The following is a 22822-nucleotide window of genomic DNA, read 5'->3' as shown; positions in this document are numbered from 1 at the left end:
CTGAACCTCTGTGTGAGCAACTGATTGAAGGACATGTGAATCCTGGCTACTGAAAGAAACAGAAAACTGGTGCTGCAGCCTTTTCGTTTGTCTCCAATTAAAATGCATGGTGGAGCTTCAGATATTCAAAGCAGATATGTCAGCAACTTCAACACATCAGCCCTATTTTAGAGGTATTTGGGCTACTAATGTTTTCCACTATTAACATTATCAGGAAAAAAGATTTTCCTGACATCTAATTTAATCCACAGTATAATTCACTAATACACATACAGCTATATAGGTACAAAAATTGATTAAATCTGACCGTGGTGTTAGAGATATTTTATCCTTAGAACACAGATCAATTTCTTATTTCTTACGACCCGAATAATGTAAAGCTCCTTGAGCTGTAGTTCACACAAACTATGAGTCATCCAAGTCTGTTTCCTATTCATTATCAATGGAGGGGCTCTCAGCCGTGCATCAATATGACACCGCGGTTAAGTATTGGTTCTCTGGCTTCAAGAGGGAGTTTTTCATCTTTATAGATTCTGATTGGACTTTCTAATCCCCTGTGACTTTGTGGTGTTCCCTAAACCATCGCAAAAAGGTTTCATCAGAGGAGAGAAGCCGGTCCTTCAACAAACGCCTTCCATAATTTGCACAGCTTCAACCCAAATGTTAAGTTGATGACAGTCTCGTGGATGGGGGTCTGGAATCTAATCAGCAGAGGGATGATTACACCCTAAACACTGTGAAGACGTTTCAATATGTTGGGTGAAGCACACACTGGAAAAATGTACTTTTAGGTTTCGTTTGTGGTTTTCTAATCTGAGATTTTTAGTGTGAGTACTATGATTTAACATTTGGCTGAATCATATTGTAAGTTAGATTTCCTCCCAGTCAGCAGAATGACAAGAAGGGGAAAAGACTTTTAAATGTGACAGTGACCCACTGTCCTCAGATCTACATTGCTGTCCCTTTGCAGCTTGTTTGAAACATGGCAGGGAATTGTGTCCTTGTCAAGCTGTTTTGTTATGGCACTTAAAGTTCCTAATCCCCCAGGTAATCCCATCGACTTCACTGCAGCTACAACCCCCCCATCCCCGTGGTTGAGCTTTCCTGGACAGCTGTCATCTGTTCCCATTTATCTGTCAAACTGTTGGGACAGATATGAGTTTATTAGCCAGGTGTGACGCAGTCATCAGCTACTGTATCGCTGTCTGAATAGTTGTGACTTCACGAACACTTTTAAGGTGTGAGAATAACAGGCTCATAATTGGATTCATTTGGAGGTGATCATTGTCCCTATTAGTGCCATTTGTGTACAGTGATGTAGACTCTATCTCTCGTTGCCAACTCCACTCCCCTAGGAAATGAACAATTATCTTCCGTAAATTGATTTCAGCCACACGCAGAACTGCACATCAAACATATGGACATAAAACCAGTCCAGCATTGTTTTCTCTCAATTTGTGTCACATTGCACTGATGCTGCTTCACTCGTCTTTGTCTGGTCCTTCGTACAAACATGCACACAGGGTACAGATCATGAGGAAATTTGCTTCTTCTAATCTTCCCTAATTCATTATTGTCATAGGAGGTTATTCTGTGTCTACTGGTAGAGAAAAGGGCTCAGCGGCTGTTGTTATCAGCTGACAGTCAACACAGTGTTGGGCATATCCCACCTCGAGGTTGACTCCATTTCTTGCCAGTTCTGCCATCAGTAATCTAATGTGTCCAAGTTCACTCTGAGCACCAACATATGAGGCAGCGGAGAGAATCTTATAGTTCAAACCCCCTGCTCTGGAAAACAAACATGCTAACACCAATTGTCTTGTGCCTCTGTAGAGTAAATTAATATTACACTATTTTCTTTCCCACAGTTCATTTTGGCAGCTGGTTTAGGCTTTAAGAAACTTGAGTCTCTTAAACTCAAGTCTATAAAATGTGGTTCAAATTTGAATGAAATTGAAAATTAAATAAGCCTTTATTCATTTTCCACAAATGTGTTAATCATTTTTAAAGGGTTGCTTTGTCTTGCGTACATTTTATGGTTTCACTCAGAGTACTTGGACTAATGCACTAACCAACCAAAAATCCTGGATGCTTCACAGGAACAGCCTGGAATTTTGGAAAGTAGGCTCATTCACTTTCATGTTAAGAGATGCCAACTATTTCTTGCAGCAAATACAAACACTCACTACACTAAATTTAATTAGCATATCTTGACATAGGGACTGAAAATGATGGGAAACCACTAGCCTTGACGTGCCCTTGCAAATCCCCAAAAATATAACCCCTTAACTACTTATTAAGCTTCAGAGATGCTAACAGATGTGTTGTGTTGACTTTAGGTCACTATGCTCATCTAGCTCATGGCCATTTCCTTTAAGAGAACTGGCAGAATAAACTCCTTATTCTTTTTTGGCTCTGAATAATACAAATTAATTTCTACAGTGCTAGTTAGAATAACATGCAACACTGGGATCTTGTGTTAAATCCCCTTTACTGTGTCTTACAGCCTTGTGTAGAGGATTAGAGAGAAAATCTTTAACAAAGCAGAGCTCAGTCTGTGTATTGTGTCTTCATGATCCTGCACAGTTTGGGAATTCTTTACATGCAGAAGAAACTTGGAAAGAGATGCATATAACAAATAATAATAACAAAGAACTACTTTAAAGCAGGAAGGTTCCTAAAGGTGCTCTGTAACTGCAGAAGCTCGCCAGGAGTTGTCTAAGATGTAGTTCAGACCCCAGTGTCCTCTCTGCTGCTGCCTGCAGGCTATCCAGCCTCAGCCCTACAACTCAGCAGCTATTCCTTAGTTTGTTTACAGATTCCCACCACAGAGAACTGTGCACTGACCACCACCGACGGAGGGAATGTTTAATAGTCAGTTACGTGCCTGAGCAAGAAAAATAGTTTACTCGTTCCTGTAGTCCTTTTTATTTTTTTTTTCTTTATCAACGTACGTTAAATTTTCTGCACATTTTAAATTTCTTCTTGCAACTCTTTAAATGTGCGAAGCTGGGCAAATGAAATGTAAATTTTGTTGAGGTGCAAAAGTCAGCATATATGTGAGAAAAACAAAGGTTGTGTGCACCGCACTAATAAAAATGAAATATAAGCAATAAAACAGCAATAAAGCATCATGTCATGATGCTTGTACCTCCAAGACATCTAAGAGAGGAGGCATAAGACCTGTCACCAACAATAAAATACAGTGTGTTGTTGGTCTGTGACCTCCATATCAGCCTGTAAAACCTTTTTTCTGACACCATAATCAACAAGATGGCATCAGGACTTCAAATTAAAATAATTGACTAATTTCACAGTATGATTCTTATGGTTTGGTTTGGTTTGGTTAGGCACAACTTAGTTCGGCGGATAGGAAACATCGTAGGTGGGGTTGATATTGCCACTTTGTTAAATATAGGGAATGTGCATTGCGTCACGGTTACAATAATAACCACTTCATTATGGTAGGGTCAAAAAGAGTGCAGCTTCAGCACAAGCATATGTTTTATACCCTGCTGCAGATTGCATGGAGTATCAAATTATTGATTCAATTTATAGTTTAGAACCATACCACACTAAAGATTTATGTAGGATTCAGACCTAAACATAATATTATATATGTATATATATATATATATAAAACATATAATATAAATAAAACATATAATATAATATATAATATAAATAAAACTCTTCAAATGAATTGATCTAAGAAACTCGCTAAATTTGTGGAGATAGTTATTCACGTTGATAAATATGAAAACAATGATGCAATGATATTTTTGACCCTGTCCTACAGTGAGTTTTACTGTACCATGTGAAAATCCATGTGAAAATTGTTCCACTTGTACATTAAGTGGCCCTCCTGCTCTGAGGCTCAGAGGGAATTTCTACATGCTAAGCTACGACCTACATACAGAGATAACATGCTTGTCTTATGCTTGTTTGGCACCATGACACCACATACACTGAGGAAGAAGGACTGCAGGGGAGAAGCAGCAAACTGTCACCCAAAAGGTTTTTTTTTTTCCAGTTCCTGACAGACGTGCCATACCTTCCAGTGCATCGAGGCATGAGTCAATCACGACTCTAAGCACGGGACATCTCTGCATGTCCCATCTCCCCCGAGCCCCTTCAGTGTATTACAGTGATGGACGTGTGTCAGGTTACGGGGAAAAAAAAAATCAAGTAACTTACACCACTCATTTCTTCCTTATATGTTGGCAGTTTAACAGGTTCGTATAAAAGGAAAGACAGACAGAAGTAAAGTGTTGCTCAGTTCTCTTGGAGAAGACCAACATCTTCCTACAGATCAGCTGTGAAACTCATCGAACTGACAGTCGGCTCTTTTCTTCCTCCTCAGCCTGGTGTGAAAATTGTTCAATTTTTGAAGAACTGTTTGTTGTACAATATTCCTCTGAGTATGCTGCCCGTTTGGTTTGTTTTGTCTTCCACTAGTTTGTAGAACAGGCTCTTTTTTTTTTTTTAACTAACGCAGAAACAAGTGTTCTGACAATCCTACGTGTTTTAAGTGAGACTGTGTTGGCTCATGAGTGAGGTATCTGCACACAGGGGTCATTGTGTTGCACATTGGGATAAATACAGTGAAGAACTAGGGTGTTTGCCAAATATCACTTTACTTATCAGGAAATGTTACATTCAGTGATGACCAATTTAATATTCAATAATTAAATTAAATTTTTAATGATTTATCAGGATGATCTGCATAAAATTAGTCCGATCCTATTTTGCAATGATTAATTCTGATTAATTCCATTTAGTCCATTAATGTACTAATTTAATTTACATAAAGTTTACTACAGCACTTGTGGATTCATCACACTAGGTCATCATGTCACAGATATATAATAAACAGTATTCTAAACTGCCATAAGAGATTTTAATTCATATCTTATTGGATTAATTTAAACCATAATATGCATGCAATATGAGACTAGTAGCTCAGTAAATAGCTGTAGCTTTTGAGGTGAGTGAGACCTATTTAGATTGAAACAGTCAGTAAACATTATCAATGGCCTGGAAATGTCAAATAGAGAGAACTCGCAAAATATAGATTTTTAAAAAAAAAATTACTTATAGCATATTGATTGAATGTCAATAGGTGGCATTTGTGACACACTGCACATGCTGTGCAGAACAGAGGGGTGTCCACGTTAGCAGGGACCTACAAATTATAATAGTCATTCAATAAATACTGTGAAACAAACTGCGAGTAAACTAGTAAACATCCTTTTCATTATCAGGACACAGTGTTTTAGTGTTTATTATACTCACAAGTGTTATTTTGTACTCTAAGTGGATTAAATAGCATTATTACTCCCTACAGTATTATTAATGAGTATTTGCTTTTAAAGATATAGGCATGAGGGCCGATTGCTACAACTAAGCTGACAACTGCTGATATATCAGGTTGAACCATTGTCTTAACATTATCTTTTCTCATCTTTAACTCTCACAGTGACTGTTAAAAGCAATCATCAATGATACACAGCGTTCAAGAGCATATTTAGTGCTCATCATAAGCTCGGTTGGTAAATTTCAGGCTTATTCGCTAATTATATGCATGGGACATCATGAGATGAAAGCCACCAAATAGATGGTCATTAGAGAATCGAGCCATTTGTGAAAGCGTGCATCCTGCTGGCTTTTGACAGCACTTGTGGATTCATTGTTTTAGAGCATCCATTAAGTACAACTCTACAGATTGAATAGACTGATGAAACGTTACCATGGTGATGTGAGTTACCATCCAACTTTAGCTCCACAATCTTGGTCAGAACTCTTTAATGGGGAGCTTTCCCACCTTTCTCCGATTGTCTGTTTAATGAAATTTGCATGTGCTCGGCCATTTAGGACAACCCAACGCAGGGCTACGGGATCTGTTTCCCGTGATCAGCAACACCACCTCTCTCAGGTTTGTGTAGTAAAGTGCAACAACTGCACCTTCAGTCCTGATACTGACAGAGCATGTAATTATCTTTAAAGTTGGGCCAGTGCAACTTTCATTGTTAAACCCTCGTGTAACAGGTCAGCAGGAATGGTCCACTACTCCCTGTCTACACTGAAGTGTGGTCTGTATAAAGCCTGATAATAGACAACTTGCTAACAAGTCATACAGGAACAATCCAGTACATCCCACCTTTGCTGAGAGGGTGACCTGACACAACTTTCCAAGTGTGAACAGTCCTACTGTGCAAAGAGGAACAACAAAGAGGAAACACACAGACAGCAAATCACAGGGCAACGTATGAGTAACATCAATCTCAGTTTCTACAAGATATCAACATGTTTCCTAATATTTCAGTGCTTTAAATCTCTTGCGTTCAAATGTCACCTATTGCACCTCCCAACACCTGCTGTAGCTAAAGATGCTCAGCAGATGAGTCACTAGTTGTCAAAAATAACTAGTGTTGATGGAGTTGTTGAAAAGAGCATGTCTTTCTAAATTTTCAGAGTTGATGATGGTGGAAGTTTGTCTTTTCCTCCTTCCTTGAACTAATTATGCTAAATCAGACATACTGTATTTTGGCATCTCAGAAAGATGGCAAACACATGTGCTGCTACTTTCATAGCAGCTTTTCAATCTAATACAGTATATTGAGCACATAGGGAATCATTTATGCCGACCCATGTGAATAACTAATGTGAATATTACATTACAACACGATTCTACATGCTAGGATCTACTCCGTCTCTGGTTGGTACCTAAAGAAATGCTTACAATTAAAGTCATTACCTTTTCTTGGTAAGCACTTCAATATTTTACTCAAGAGTATTTTTACTGTGTTTTTTACACTTCAAAGGCGGACTACTCTCTCATTGATAAAATTGTGGTTATACAGTATCCTACTGTAAATTGAACAGTGGGTTCTTTAAAACTCCCGAGCGAGGAAAGAAAGTTCGTTACATAATGTTTTTATTGCTTTAGCAATCTTGCCTTAATCATCATACGGCATGAAAAATTATATTTCACTTTGCACTATTAACACTGTAACACTTTGTATGGTTAGACAGAAAAGTATCACAACTGTTTGTGCCACTCATTAGGAGAGTGTAATACATATCCTCTATATACTGTGTCACATGCCCTGGATAGTGTTACAGTCTGTAGTATTATAACCTGTGTTTTTTGACCTGTATCAGATGGTTCAGGACATTTTTGCAAACATTTCTTTCCAGCAGAAGAATGATGTAAGCACAGAGGCTTTTAGGTGGCTGGTGTGCAGCCAGGTAGAATGACATATGGCAAAGAGGCATGGGCAATGTGCTGCAAATCACACTTAGGTGAACACAATCTCTGCCTTGACTTTCAGGTTTCATAAATAATGCAGTACAGGCGAAGACGTTTGGATTTCCCAGGAGCAAAGACAAATACCTTTTAAATTCCACTTATACGTGCACTTGTTCAAAAAGGAAAGCACCATTCTCATCTACTGTCACTACACCATAGTGGAAGATTTCAAAGGTCCAAACATTTATAGCCACGAGAGTCTGAAAAAGCCATTTGACCGTTCAACTTCAACCTGAAAGAAGCACTCATGTAGTTTAAAACACAACATAAATCCAACCCAGGCAGGGCTGTGGTCAGGTTTGGCCAGGTGGTCAGAGTTCAAAGAGACTACCAATGAAGCCGAATTCATTAACAACGTCGCCATCTGCTAAAAGACGAGCTTCATTGAGATTTTGTGTAACAATTGTTCCCACAGTTTTGGAATGGTTCATGCTGTTGGTTTCACTACTACGAGTTTCAGGTGACAGAATAGTGTGAAAAACAATTTAATAAGTGTGTAAAAATATTCAGTGTGTTGATTGTAGATATTGTTAGAAACCTGATTTTGTTGGGAAATACCTGGATGTGTGTAATAGGAAAGGCTTACTATATTCTATTAAATTGAGTTGGAGTGTTTTTTATTATTATTTAATTATTATGCCTATATCTGCAAAACATAAAATGAGGGAACCTCCTCAGTTGTGTCTTTCCTTGAAAGTGACTCTTATATATGTCTGAATCTGCCAAAGAGAATCACTAAATAAGTACACATGCTTCCCAGTCTTTTCTGAATCCTCATTTCAGGCTGGAGATGAGACTTCAAAGGGCAGCGACACTGAAAGAACCTGAGTACGACCTGAGTAGGTCACAAAAGTAGAACGCCCGGGGGCTTATGCAATACAGGAAAAGAACACAACCAATACAACAAAACCTTTGATTTGGGAAGCCAACACAAATGATGTTTCGCTGTAATCGTGATCATCACTTTGCCAGACTGTTATTTTTACATATTCTGGATTTTATGTATTGGGGTTTTTTTAGAATAAGCTGCCGCACTGACACTGGAAACAAGTCAATGAGTAAATGTCAGAGCAAAAGTGAAAAGGAACAAGAAGACAGACAAATGAGGAAAGAGACAGAAAAAAAGAAGAGAGGCTTTTCTGCCTCACACAGCTTGTGGGCTTTTGTGTGATAGCTGCTGGCTGTAGGAGGCTGTGAAAAGATAAGCTTTACTAATGGGGTGAGGAGAATGTTTCATTTATTATCATACTTTACTAATGCGAGCATGGAGTAATATCAAGCGCCGGCACTACTGTATTCATTCAAGCTCTGAGAGGTTTACATTGTAGGGACTGTTAGTGGTGCTTCCAAAACCGTTAACCTCAGCCAGAGAGGAGGCAGCTGCGGCGTTGAAAGGCTGTTACGAAGTGTGGCTTCAGAGCCGCCATGGGCGACGTTAGGACCGCAAATGTGATACAGATCCGTAATCTTTTCCATGAATATATTCCCAGTATTATCTGCCCCTAAATGATAGTTTTATGTTCTCCGATCTATTTTCCGACACTCCAATTTATCTCCAAACACACAAACTACAACATTTGTTGAAATTTAGATATAATGTGCATATGAAAATGGCTGTAGTCTTTCTTAATCTGTACAAAAACTGCAAATGTTACAGATTTCTATTTTTTAAATAATGTTTGGATGTTGTGTTACTATGTAGAAAAAAAGACAACTGTGTTTGATGAGGTTTTCATTCAATTAGTATTTCTCAATATTATTTCTAATCAGATTTCTGGTTTTCAAAAAGTACTTTTCAATTTACAGTCGTCACCACTTTAGTTTTTCATTTCTGCAATGAAGCAATGACAAAAGGATAAACCTACACAGCATTATTAAATATTATTCTACAATATACTCTTTACCAGAAAAAAATTAAATTGTTTCATTAAATGAAAACAACACATGTTCACTAGTAATCAGGTACTATACATTTAAAGTGTTTTAAACAAATACATGATACAATTCTGATGCTTTTATTATTTTGTCAACCTACCATCCCTATTTCAGCCTGAGCCAGAAACTTATGTAAGAGGCGTTGTGCACCATCAGCACAATAGTTTATCACTTAAATCCTTTAAATTATGCATGACAAATGATTCTTATAAATTGAAGGAATGAAAGTTGTACTTTGTAAAGAGCACATTAAATAATACTGCAGTGCACATAATGTGCTCATTTGTTATATTGTGCCATCTGTATTTACTTTTAACCCAACATCAGCTATTATGTGCATAAAATGCATGTAATACCTAAAAGAAATGTTTAATAAAATGCAAATGATTGTGTCATTTGAACTAGTGTTACTACCTGACATCACAGATGTTGTTAAGTATGTGGCAGAACTGTAAAATTAAATGGTTCTAATTATAGGAAGCTTAAAAAAAGATAAAAGCTGAGGCCTCATTTAGAGTATTTTAGGTGCTATTAGACAATTACAGCATAACTGGAGCTGTTCCACGAAGCAGTGGAACAAATGACACAGTAAATAAATGATGCCACCAACTAGGTAATCCACAGGATGAGGGACATGCATGCATTGGATAAGATGTTTCCCATCGGCATCCAACCTAGAGGAAAGCCCAGGAACACAGCCAGCACAAACAAATGTTGGAAAATGTACCAAAACTCTAGCACAAAACCTGGTGCTGGTTGGCAAAAATATATAAGAAAGAAATGTGGAAAAAGATCACTGAGAAGGAATCCTGCCAAGGTCAATGTTGTGGTAAAATAGGATTGGAGACAAAAAGGCAAAAAAAAAAAGCAATTATGAAGATCAAAATGGGTATGGCAATTAAATTGCAAATAGAAAGTTAATGCAACTATTACCTTGCAGATAAATTCCAAGGGTTTTCCCATTTGAACAAACCAATATGCAAGAATTGCTTCATCCCTCAGATGGAGGTTTGGTTCTTCCTTCGGCCTCAGAGACAAACAAACCGTTGCTTTGCAGTTTGACATAGTTCGACTCCTTTATCATTCTAAATGTTGATTTTTTATACGTGTGTCAGGCAGAATACGATGTGTGATATGACAGTGGATAAGCTGAATAATCTCACTGTAGCTAAGGTGATGTTGTCTTACTGTAGTCAGGACAGATGTAATGGGTAAGGGTAAACTCCCCTTAAACTGGATGGGTTGTGAAAACAGATAGAATAAGGTTCATTCTGAAGCTTTTTTGTTTTGTTTTGTTTTTTTTAGAAAAAAAAGGTAATTTTCCTTTCATGTGATCAAAGAAGCTGAAGCACAACAAGCTGAAAAATGAGCACATGATGTTCCCCACTGAGACTTTAGCCCAGCTATCTGTAGCAGTCATCTCATCCCTTGATACAGCTGGATTTTGGCAAATCCCACTGCATTAAAGCAGCCTAGAGTGCAAACTGCTCAATGATACTGCCTGACATGTGCGATTAGCACACTGCAAAGAGAAGATATCGAACAGAACAAATCAAAATGCAGGTAAACTAAAATCTTACCTTCAATCCTGGATGTTGCTGTGTAGATAACCAAGTCAGTCGCACACTTAATTAGTTTGATAGATGAAAATGTCTACTAATAAACCATTCACTGCATGACATTCTGAGATGATACATAAATCTGCACTGTTCAACCACAAACCAAGATTATGAATTAGAAGTTCTGATATAATTTGGTAGGTTGTTCAAGGTCAAGGTATGCTACAAAGAATCACACTTCTGTTCCATCTTGTCTCACTACCACTCAGGTCCTATTAGATAGTAAATCCTCTTGAGGAGAACAGGCTCAAGAAGAGATGAGAGAGAGAACGAGGCAAATAGGGAGAAAACTGGGTCTGCATCTGTGCCACAGCATTTGTAATGAGACATTAACCTCCGCGTACGTGGAGTGCAAAGTGATGATGTGTTTCAATTGTATTCATTGCTAATACCTACTAAACTGAAAACCATAATGTGTTAACTGCATGCCCGCATACTATGTATGAGGTGCAGTTTAATAAATAATTTGCTGAATATCATCTCATTTGTTTTTTATGACAACTGTGATGCGTTTGCTCCTTAATGAATGAACCTGAAGACAACTGAAAACAAAACTGGCAAAAAAAAAGCTCCATTATGCAATGGATGAGATTTGAGATTAGTCATCCATCATAATGAACACTATGTTGTCTTACTTAGTCATTATTGCATGGGTAATAATGTTGACACATTGGTATTTTCACTAATACAATAGGATTATGAAGCACTTGTGTATTAAAGAAAATACTACTTCTACCTATATGCTATATCTCTATAAGAGACAAAATGAGGTTTTGATTCTAAATAACTTATTTGTTTGTTTTGTTTTTTTGGTGAGCTGCTTAATATGCAAAAGTCAGGCCCTCATCTATAAAGTTTCACAGTTATATGGATAGTGAAATCTCAATTACATTACCATGGCAATAGTACTAGATAGAGGGTTGAGTGAGGGTTCAATTGCTAGAATTGGAAATTAACAAAAGTATAGTTTCATCAACATTATCAACATTTAGCAGTTTCATCTGACTGATTATGTTAAATACAGGATATTAAACCCAAAGTACAACAATGCATGAACTGGTTTGAAGAAGTTAGAGCAATAAATTAAAGCATCATCACCATAACAGTAAAGCTGGGCATTCACGATATATACATAAATTTAATTACTCTTAAATGATTTAAATTCAGATATATGGCCCTAAGCTGAACTGTTGGCTTAAGACATTCATCAGTAAAGTTCACTCACAAAACTTACTAAAAAGAAAATTAAAGAGGGACAACTATGGCTAGGGCAGTCGACTATAAACCCCAAGGTTGGTGGTTCGTTATTACTTTACATATACAATATTATCATTGTTATTATCATTGTTTTAGAGCATTATTGCACATTTGCAAGACTTTTTTATAAGGATATAGTGAAATACTGTGCAAAATGCCTTTGCATTTAAACTAATTAAAATCTGCAAACTTTCTCAATGACATTGCAGAAAGTTTACAATATTTCAGCACAATCTAATATTTCGTTGGACTGCCCTTAGCTTTGATTATTGCACACATTCATAGTGGCATCATTCCAAAAAGATTCTGCAATCTCAAAAAAAAAAAAAAAACATCAATGGAATAACCTGATCATTCAGTATATTCAGGTAGTCAGCTGACCTCATTCTATGGGCACATATCATTGCTGAACCTAGACCTGATCAACTGCAGCAGCCCCAGATCATAGCACTAGCTCACTCTGGAACAGGGTAAATTTGCAATCATCAGACCACATGAACTTCTTCCATTGCTCCAAAGTCCAATTTTTATGATCCCTGGCAAATTTAAGCCTTTTTAATAATGTGTTGGACAGTTCTAAACCCAATTTTAGTAGTTTCATCAATCTCCTCAGTTGTTTTCTTTGCTTGATGCATGCCAATAATTTGACCTTTCTGAAATAGATTACAGGCAGTGTATATACATATGTTGTTTTGTAACTTCTGAAATTCAAAGTCCAAAGACTTGAACCAAGTACTTGGCTAAAATGTATTGCTAGCTCTACTCAAACCCTTTAATGGATAAACTCTGGCAAGGCCCATTAATATACAGTAAAGGCGATGATTAATGCCTTTAGTGCAGGCACATTGCCTTATCCATTCTATAAGCAATGATTGAGGAAACAAAAGGCCACGGTCTACAAATTGTTATGATTTCTAATGTCACCTATAATGTATTAATGGTTAATATCATGTTTGATTCAATCATTTCCTGGATATTTATACTTTAATAATGTTGTACAGTTATTTACTGTTTTGCAATACTCAATATTATGATTTTACTCCTCCCACAGTGTACTGTAAATTAGACCATGAAAACTTAGACCAGGTTTTTGAACAGGTCTCACAGACAACAATACCTGTACATGCCCGTATCTCAAGTTACTTTCTACTCTTTGTATTATAGATGATGTCTGTTCATTTTCCCTTTTTAATTATTCAAATTATTCGAAGGAGACAATTACACTAGCCATCAGTCATTGTGAATGGCTCAAATGTCCATCTCTGGTCATTGTCCCTGTAGAATTTAACTGTTGTATTTTACATACAGCATGTGTTTCAGAATTCTGTGAATAGAAAGCGAAAGCAAATCTCTTTTAGTCAAGCACTTGCTGAGTTATGACGATTTGTCCTCACAGTTACTGACATTGGTGTGTTAGCGGCGGCAGACAGTAGAAGGTAGAGCGTTGTACTGTGATTTATTGAGTGGGCTTACTGCAGAGGGTAGCAGGGGAGAATAAAGTGCTCTCACCTGGAAAGTGAGGCTCACAGTGGTCAGGAGAGATTTTCAGAGGCTTTGCTACTCACATTACTGTAAAAAGAGCCAATGAGGTCTGAATGATTCCATATTCATGAGCGGATTAATGAACAGTCACAGGATTCGAGGCTGCTGCAGCACCAAATTGATTCTTAACATTTATCAGTGTTGAACATATGAATGGACAAGAACGAGTGTGCAGAAGGTTTCAGCGCCGTCCACTTGCACTAAATAATAGAGCGAGATGTAAACTCTCTCTCCTACATGTTCAGTCGAGTGGCTGGGACATGCGCCTGTAAACTGTTCAAATGCTCTGTCTGTGAAAGGACACTCTGCATGCTGTATCTGCCCCACTCTGTGGCCTAGAAGGTTTGTGTGTTAATATATGTATAGTGCAACCTTATGGGCCTGACGCTCCTCCACTCCCCTGAGCACACTGAACTTTATGAGTTGAACAGGGTGAGATAACTTGTACCATTTGTCATGTGAGAGCACATCCCAGATATAGTATGCATCACCTACCAGTAAATGTTGTGTGATACCCATCTCGTGCTTGGATATTTGACATGTTGCGGGTACTCAAGCTCTGCATACTGAAAGTGTCAATCTGCACTTGTTTAGGCATAATAATAAACTTAAACACAAGGGTTTTATGGCACTCAGTCATCATGACAATCTCGGCAGACAACTTGAAGGCCCTACGGGTGCTCACCAAGGATGCAGCAATTCCAGCCTTTTACATCTCACAGTCCTCTAAGTCTCCTCTAAACCCATAAATTAAACTGTCTCCTCTTTATGGAGGCGTATACCTTTTGTCCTTTAAACACTAAGGTTTGCCTTCAATCTATCCCACATAACTTAACCGTGACTTGGTTAATTTCAGCTGACCTAAGTGTAACTATCTAAATTTTATAACATGGGCTGTATAATGAATGGACTGTAACAAAGAATTCAAACTAAGTTAGATTAAAGGTAGAGAGTACAGTACACAGCATGAAAATGAAAATGCTGAAATCAGCCAGTTTAAGGATGAAAACTGTAGTAATTTAGATGTAATTTTTCAATGATATGATGAATTTAATAGGCTGTAAAGTGTCCAGAGTTAACCATGAGATGCTTGGACTTCCTTTGCAAGCCTCTGAATCACAGTTTGAATTCAGGTCTAATGATGGCACTGATGACAGGACTCATTTTAAATTAATGCTGGAGCTGCTGGTGAGATTTTCACTGTAGGTTTTAATTGAGTCCTTCCAGCAAGGCTGGAGATGGTCTGCTGTTTTTTCATGAGAGCCTCTTTATGTGGAACTAAGAGAAAAATGCAGGACAGGGGCGTCACTTCACCATCAGTGTTTCATTGCACCATATATCTTTCCACGTGCCTTCAGTGCTCAATTTGTAATCACACTGCAAACACAGAGACCAATTATTATCATACTGTATCTAAGACTCCATAGATTGTCACGATGGCACCACTTTAGTAAATTGATCTAACTGTAAGTTTTAAATATTGATAAGTTCTTTTGTAGTACTAAAAAGGATACAGTGCTGTATGTGCTTTGAAGTGATGCATCGACAAACTGAAAGTCCACAAATTACAGTGTACCATAAAACCTTTTTTTCTTTCCTGAGTAGAGAGAGTATCTGTGCATTACTCTGTTCTGATGTTCATTCATGTTCTTCTCAGGCAATTCTAGATACCGGCACAAAATGCCCTTTTTCACTGGCATTGCCCTGAAGGAAATCTGCTAAAAGCAATAAAGACAGTGGAGTAAGACCATGTAGAGTCCCTGTTATACTTGTCATCCTTATCATTCCACCCCACTTATTCCAGATAATGACAAATTACTGCCCGTGTCACTCAAGAAATCTGACATTGACCGAGAATAAAAGTCATTCTGGTGCACCACAAGATGTCCCTGATGAATAATCCTGGAGAGCAAAAACAGCCATGGCAGTACATTAATGTCTTTGTCACATGGATGTGTGCAAGGCCACTCGTGGTCACAGATTGCCATTCGGTTACTATTCATCACTGTTCAGAGCTGCCCTGGAAGCGAGAGAAGGAGAAACCAAGAAGTAAAGATCAGAGATTAAATGAATCATTCCCCAGGCAAAACAAAACAGCCCCAGTGTTTGTGCCACTTAATGGCTTTCCTGCTTCTGTACCCCAGGGTCCTATCTGTTAACAGAGCACAGAAAGGGCTCAAACAGAAGATTATGAATGCACAGTTGAAATGAAGTGTCAACGGCAGGGTGTACTTTAATATGGCAAAGGTTAAGCACACAGGTTTCAGGTGTTAAAACAACACAAGAGATACATCGCTGAAAGTGAATGTTCGATAGAATATTACTTATTGAAAAACGTACAAGAATCACTATGTTTTAAAAAGGATGCTAAACACGCAAGAGCATAGAAGTAGCTGTTACATCACATTGATCTCAAAAGAATTCAGTGTTTCCTATTCATAGTTTCATATAAGTTGCTTCTGATCTTCACCTTTAAGAATGACCATAGTACATTAAAGTTAAACATTGTGCAGGAAACACATTTATCTGAAATTAATTAAGCTCAGATGGTCACTATTTAAATTGCATATTAGCTTAATTTCAACAAAATGTCACAGAGAATATTAGTGAAATTTATTTTATTATACAAAAACTAAGTTGTAGTAGAAAATAATAACAAGAAATCATAATGGTGTTACTTTTTTGTTCTCTGTAGATGAGAAGTGCTCACAGACATGCCAGGAAAAGCACAATGATTACTTTAGTAAGGCAAAAGTGAGTACTTTAAAGGCAAAATCCACAAGCAGTTTTATTTTTCTGTAGAGCCATTACAACATTATTATGAGTACTCTACTCTCTCTACTTTAATATTGAATGAGTGAAGGAATAGCACATCAGTATCTTGCTTTCATGAAGCTATCAGGAAACCCATTCTGCTTCCAAATGTGTTATTTGCTGTAGACAGCATTTGCTATGGTTGAGGATACTGTAAGTATTACTGCATGTCTATTTTTAGAAAGGCAATTTCAAAGTTTACCGTGCACATACACATGCGCATGGGCAAGTGTTTAAATGGAAGGATTTCCATGATGTATGTGTGTGGCTGTGTGTGTGTGTGTGTGTGTGTGTTTGCCATCTTATTCTCCATAGGGGAAACTAGTTGAGCTGTTCTCTGCTCCTCTTCCATCCCTCAGTCAGATTCAGTATTGTTTGCAGGTTCAGTCAGCGAGTTTAACTAAACTGACCCACCCACACCTCCTATCACGCTCTTTCCTTCACAGAGGACCTCTCAAGTAGAAGCAATACCTTTTGCCAGTCTGCTGCTCAAACAGAGCAGTCTGTTGCTTGACTGTGCAGCGTGCTACATAGATTTGCTATGCTTTTTTACACCCTCCTCCACTCCAGCTGCCACAGTTTTAAGGTATTCCTAGATTGACAACTCAGCGGATGAAGGTTAATACATCATAAGATCATATAAACCTGAATGGAGTTTATAATCGTGCAAGGCAGAGATAAGAAATTAAATTGAATTTTGTGTTTTGACACCAGTACTGTATAGGTCATGTAATTCATTTTGAACTGTTTTACCTCTACTATTATGATGTAGGCTGTGCCTTTGTGACATTTCTTGCAGTTACAAAATAGATTCATTTGAATTCATTTTCTATCTGAATGCCACAGAAAGTTGTGTACAGTGCAACTTAGCCCCTGTGCCAAGGTCAATGCATTTTTAAGGACACTCTGTAAATTGCTGATGGTTGTTGGAAACACCTGAGGCCCACTGCATTCACCCAGGAGATCAACACTTGAGATGATTCCCACTAGAGGTAGAAGAGAAGCTGAACTCATCTCTTTTTATTAATCCTGCATCACAGTGCACCATTGCAGTTGGCAAAGTTAAAAATCTAATTTTAAAAATTGTTCCTTCAAAGCTGGCTTCAAAATGTGGTGTCAAACTTTCCCCCACCTTCTGTGTGTGAGGCTGCTTTTACTTGAGATGCACTAACTCAGAGCTAGTGCAGTTGTGCATGAAATGCATTGATTTTACTACATGGCTACAGCTCAAAATTACAGGACAATCGTTTCTATTTTAATTAGCAGAAACTTACAATCCTGTACGTGTTCAAGATTACTGAAACAAATCTTGTAACAAAAGCATCGTATCTCTTATCTATATCTCTGGAGACACTCACAGTGGTTCCTTTAGGCCCTCTGAAGTCATAAAACAAAATGTGAAACTAAGGGTTGGGACCTGTCGTCTGCAACAAAGAATCTAACTTCAACCCCAGTCTCTGCTTTGTTTTACAACCACCTATATTCAGAGACCTTTCTGCTACAAAACACTTATGCACTGTTGTCTCTTCACGTGCACAGCAATATGGTTTGCTTGTTTCATACAGAAAGTTGGGTATACATAAATTCACATGGGGTCATTTCGTTCCTAATATTTCTTCCTGCTTTCTTTACTCAAATAGGTTTTAAATGACAAATCCTGAACAGCAAATCTGAAATCCCCTTCTTAATGTGTTAGAAATCCACTTAAGACAGTATTAGCATAGATGAAACAAAATGAGCTGAAACATAATTTATGCACATTAACTAAAAATTGCCACAGTGTGACAGAAGTTATCTCACAGAAAGTTGACAAGGGACAGAACAATTTGGCAGTGATTTAAATTGCATTTGCATCAAGCTGTGAACCACTGTAAGCTATTTTTGTCCTCATATCCATGTACACTTCTTTGCATGTCAGCAGCTGAGCAGAATCAGTCAGACTAGTGCCAGTGCTCAACCCTTCAATGCTCTGGGTCAGCATCCTTGAGATGTGCCAGAAATTCCAGCTCCTCGAGAAGATATTGGCTCTTTTTCTCGTCTCTACCCAAGCCTCCAGCGGTGCAACCTGATCCATCCCCACGCACATCGTGTGTCATGAAAAGTATCACAAAAGGCTTGTACTGTAAATCAGTTTCAGTTCAAAAGAAAGAGCGTGGATGTATGATAACACTATTGTGCATATAAACCTGAAGAGTCACTGATTACCATTAGAGAGAATTAGCACAGGTGTTTTAATATTGTGTTATTTTTAATACATAGCATATTTATACAAACATAACAAAGGGCAAAATAAATAATAAATTATAGATTTTATATTGTTTACATTCATCTAACTGTGACCTGTAAATTTACTAAGACTATGAAGTGTCCAGTTGGGCCGATTGTCACCCAAGGGGAAAGGACACTTCCCCCATATTCACCTCCACTATAAACATTCTCAATATAAAAGCAGGTTGTGTATCCAGAATCAATAATGCTGCAGGATAACAAGCAAGCAAGTGAGAGAACGTGACCTCTGTGGCTGAGTAAATGTAGTTTTGTTATTACACCCTCATAGGGACAATAAACTTACTTGTGTTGCACAACACATGGGCAAATGATCTTAAAGGCACATGATATATGAATGAATGATGTACAGCAACTTATTAGTAACCAAAGGTTCAAAGTAAAGTGCTTTGAAGTAGTGTTAGTAGTTAGTTAGTTAGTTAGTAGGGTTAAATGTTTAGTTTAAAGTTGATTTCTTTCAGATCACTGTAAAAATGAATAAATTAGTTAAACTGACTGAATGATTGTCAGCAAAACTGAATGTATATACATCTAAATCTTATTGAACTAACTGTGCCAGGTTAATCATGTGTTTTCAAAACACATAACTGAAACTATTATTTCAGTTCAAGCAGGCAGGAGAACTCATGTATCTACAAAGCAACCTAAAATTACACATTATAGTGAAAGGTTCTGACTTCATAGAGAACAGGTCAGTTACATGTTCATTTACATTTCACCAGTTTAGTCCTGGGTGGCTGAGATGCAACACTGTGAAGAGGTCTAGGTACCATTAAGATATTATGCAGTGTATAAGTACAGAGGTTTAAAGAGTACAGAATCAATACAGTACCAACATACGGTATTTGCCACTTTCCATTTAGCATTGTCTCATTGTTTCCTCAAGTTCAGCAAGTGCATAAATACAACCACAAAAATGCTCGAATAAAGTGAGATTGAATAAAGTGATCGATTAGACATTGTTCTGCAAGTTCAGGTTTAGGTTAAGGTTTTACTATATGTTCGGCAACAGCATGTTATGTATTCTGTCTAATTTAAAAGAAAATGTAATCTGGTTACAATTATTAAAATAAATTAGCTGTATATGGACATATTTTAATTTTAGCACAGGTTTGATTGAGGAGCTTCCATGTGCTCAATTGATGGTGGGTGCCAATGTTACAAACCTGTTTCTATATAATGCACAGCAACATTCATTAGGAATATTTATTCTCCTCCATATAATGAGCTCTTCTGAATTCCCTCGTGGTGTGACATTCAGCCTAAACTATTTGTGGCGATAAAGCCAGATTGGACATGTGTGAATGTGTTCTGAGGTAAAATTCTTGAGCAACTTGTCTGTTTAAGCCCACTGGGTAAAAAAAATCCTTTGGTTGATGCACAGTAGTAGGGGCAGCTGCAGGATTGACCCTGCCAAGGACAGAGAGCTTCCCATGCCTGTTCATTGCCATAAAATGGGTCATTGAACAGCTAAATGGAGTCATTATGATGAGTAATTAAAAGAATACTGCTTAGACTCCCAAAGTCCCCCTTTCTCTTGGTTCCGGTTGTTTTTTGTGTTTTCACAGGCCTTTGCTGAAAGGCAGCTGCCTTGGGCCACTTAAACTATCACCCTTTTCACTGGAATGCAAATAGCAGCTTTAGCAGCTAATTGAATCACATTATCTATTGTCTTCTCATTTACTGGAAATCTAGACATTTTGCAGATTCCCATTACTGATTGTTGGGGATTGAATTTTGTCCGTGCTTTTCATCTGATACAGCATGTCATACACTCTGAATCACAAGGGGAACGAACACAGAACTGTTTCATTAGATCAAGAGGAGCAACATTAATAGTTATTGTGCAGTAATCTGGAGCTTTTTTTTTTTTTGCACAAACATTAATATTTATGTAGGTGGGAAAATTGCACCCTGCATACTATAAAGACTTGGCAAACAGAATCATGAAAGCAAGGATGAAGCATGGATAAAACATGAAGAAATCGTGTTTTTCATTTCTATATCACTTATTGCAGTGAATACAAATCATCCATTTCTCTTTAGTGGAAAGCTTCTCTTTGTCTTTAGTTTAACTTCCAATAGAAATGCATGAATATGTGCCCATGCAGCCTCCCCCCGGGCGATTCGTGCAGCACATTCTCATTCACTTTATGGCGAGCCATTAAGATGATAGGGAGGGAGAACTGATGTTTGATTAATTAGTAAAACTAACTTTGGCAAGACCGGAAACTGAAACAAAGGGTTTCATTAGCTTGTGTTTGTTAGATAAGGTTAATGAGGTGGTTCCAATTCTTGAAAAAAAACTGAGATGAAAAGAGGACATTCATGCTTCTGAATTCATTTTGGAGGCTGCTCTGCCAAAAGAAAGTTGTCCTTAAAAGCTATTTTATATTACATTCCCCATTAAGATTGGCCTCATTGGATTTGATTCAACATGTTGACTTAAATAGTCATGTGTTGCATGGAAAGGTTAAGTGCTTGGCATACTGGTTAGCACATGAAATCTGTTGTACTGTTCCCTAAATAGCTAAAAGGAAAAAAAAAAAACATATTAAGATATATCTCTATTGTTTATTTTTTCAGGAGGACACCAGGGATGCCCCCTCACACTGAGGACTTCACCCTAGATTACAGAGGTAAGTGCAGGTATTTGGTGCAGTTGTGCCTGAAGGTTGAGTCAACTGCAGCTCTACAAGAGCAGACGCCCCCTAAGAGGATCACAGAGAATCCATCACTAATCCCACTGGTCAATACACATGACAAGTACAGTGCCAAAGATAAGTCACTCAAAGGACATATCATCCTGAGAGTGGACAGCTTGAATATGACTGTGGATTTGCGTTGTGTTCAGGTGCCCTGTTCCAGCCTGTACTTAACATGTCAGCACCAGAAACTGAAATGTAGCAGTAATGGGTTTAATACAAGTTACATGGAGTGCATGTATTTTTCTATTTATGAAATTTTAGTGGGAACATTACACTGTAATAAAATGTTCTGTCCTTTTTGTCTTTTCTTTGGCAGAAAATGAGTAGGTTCACTTTTACTTGAATTGCCAGGGACACAGCACTGGCTAATGGGTGTACAGTGACAGGAAGAGTGTGCGTACTCAACAATTAATGCTAATTAAGAGACCCTTCACAAAAGACATGCATCTCTGGTACCTGAATCATCACTGACTCACTTTCTTGCAATATAGTTTCATAACCTGCATAGCCTTTCTACGACTACTGACTCACTCAGCTAGTCTGTCATGTAAAGCAGAGCAGATGGGGAATACCCTGTGGCTTCATTAAGGGGCTGGTCATGGTTAAACTGCAACTGCAGATTTTCTGTGTTTGTTTTAACATGTTCCCCTTTCTGTTTGTTGAATTGTAGCTGAAGCTAGACACTAAAAAACAGGATGGAAAATGGGTGCCAAGTAGTAATAACACCACTATAACAACTACAGCATAAAGGAGCAGTGTAATATTTTGTGTTAATTTGCCTTGTGAACTTTGAAAAATCAGCTCTACAACCCTGTCTTTTCTCAGATCCATTTGCATTAAATGTATAAAAGGTAATGTGAGTAGAATACTTATTAGTGCCCTACAGACCTACACCATGGTAGTAATGACTATGCTGTAAGAAAGAAATTACATAAAGTAATAACAACTTGCTTTTAAGTGTTTTACCCTGCATATAATATCTTCAGTGACTCATGTATTCATGTATCTTCATCTAAATCTGCCTATAAAAAGACCGATCTGTCAGGAAAATGTAAATGGAAACATAATCCTCTGTTTTTTTTTACATGAATTACCAAAGAAACCCTGTTTAATGTATTTCTGATGTATTTCTTGAAAGGGTTTGCACTTTAGTTTTCTGGCTTTCGGTTTACATAATTTTCAGTGTTTTGTTCCAAATGAGAGCAGCCATTTTTACCGAAACTGGAAGAGACAGTGGGCCTTTGTGCTGGATATATTATTGTCAATCATGTAAGAAACTGCAGGTTTAGACTTCAAACCCTGAATCCTGATCAGAAACATTAAATATATGTTTGAATGCTGGATCAACT

Source organism: Anabas testudineus, chromosome 8 (assembly GCF_900324465.2).
Source record: "Anabas testudineus chromosome 8, fAnaTes1.2, whole genome shotgun sequence".
Classification (NCBI taxonomy): domain Eukaryota; kingdom Metazoa; phylum Chordata; class Actinopteri; order Anabantiformes; family Anabantidae; genus Anabas; species Anabas testudineus.
Note: the sequence above shows the minus strand (reverse complement) of the source record.